We start from the raw sequence: 1616 nt of genomic DNA, 5'->3' as shown, positions 1-1616 counted from the left end.
AGTTTGGATCTAAAAAGCTAAAAAGTCCTCTCCACATCAGCTTGAACCACTCTAGACTATAGCTAGTGTGATGCATGTCAAGGGCAGAATGTTCATTATCCAGTTTTGCTCGCCAGGATAGATCCTTCGTACTTGTGCCGAACACCAGCGGCTGTCTGCCAAGGCAGCATTTTTCACATTCAACTTCCAAATTCTTGCAATGAAAAATGTACTGATCAGCAGACTTAAACGGTAATACACCTTCACGGTCAGGAAACTCGATTCCTGTCAACAGATTCACGGCTTCACGCATCACAATCTGCTCACTTAATAAAACGAACGCATTACAATAGTCTTAAGAACACGGGTCATGGGTTGTAAAGTGACTTAAGGCATTGGTTTTCGAGCAAATATTTGGGTTTAGCAATGGTGATCATAAAAACCAAACACAGTAACTAATATCTGTTGAAGTTCAACATGTACGTTCCATAGCCCTACAAGGCTAGTCCATTTAAGGTAGGCAGAATAAATGGTCTGAACTCGGACGATGTAGACGGTAGTTTGGGGCGATCTGACTGAGGTACAGGACCCGGCCCGACCAACCTCCGGTGAACAGCACTGTTCATGTTCATGTGTATGGGAAAAATCTGAAGGCTATGGTGGGTACGCCCTTTCAATTCTGCATTTTTTCAATTCTGCATTTTATCACCCACATAATCATGAAATTACCGTTTTACCTTTTATGTTATTATACTTTTAAAACGTCGTCTTCGTTTTTAGTGAGAATCGTTGACGATATGGCAAATATGACTTCAAATAGATTAGAATTTATTGTGTACATATTTATCAGTTTACATGATGAATAGGTGTAAAATATATACTGTAATTAGAAAAGAAAATACTTTGACCTGTTAGGTTAGGCTTAGGCCACACCAAGTAAATTTAATGCGAAGGGCGAAAAAAAACCCAAGAAGGGCCCTAAAAAACAAGATGCCTAGATTAGAAATATACTAAGAGACGGCAAATGTTAGAACACAAATTGAATGAGGTGAGGTGTAACAAGCAAGAAGTCTTTTATTCATCATCAAAACAGCAATAAATCAGGTGGAACAGCAGTTGTCGTCTTGTGCTTTGGGGAGTTAGATGGAGCGGTCAGCAAGTTTCTTCAAATGTGGCAGCATGTACCAAACTGAATTCCTAATGGAAGTCATGATTTCCTTGCTTGATCTTCATAAGCTTTGGTCCGTACAGACCTATTTGCGGCACTGTCGTGACTCTTTGGTCATAGTTACAGGAAGCGGAATTGCTTTTTTTTCTAGGAACAGGCCAAAATCAATGCGCGCGCGGAAGTCATCCATAAAATTTACTTGGTGTGGTTATAACTAGTATAACTATTGTGTCCGTAAATAATTTCATCAGGTTGGAAGATACTTAGGGTATAGGATTTTCTTCTAACACAACCAGTAAGGTTCTCACCTGCTTACGTTTCGATGTCTATCAGACACCTTCCTCAGAGCTTCTGACTGGAGTTCTGCAACCGGGACGAGGGGGGATACAAGCTCAGCCACGTTTGGGATTGCATTCTCGCCGCAAAAGCGCCACCTACTTTGGCGTTAAATAGCGGCGAGTTGCAGAAC

This window comes from Branchiostoma belcheri, unplaced genomic scaffold, assembly GCF_001625305.1.
Source record: "Branchiostoma belcheri isolate BF01 breed outbred unplaced genomic scaffold, Haploidv18h27 scaffold206, whole genome shotgun sequence".
NCBI classification, from domain to species: domain Eukaryota; kingdom Metazoa; phylum Chordata; class Leptocardii; order Amphioxiformes; family Branchiostomatidae; genus Branchiostoma; species Branchiostoma belcheri.
This window is presented reverse-complemented; position numbering follows the sequence as displayed.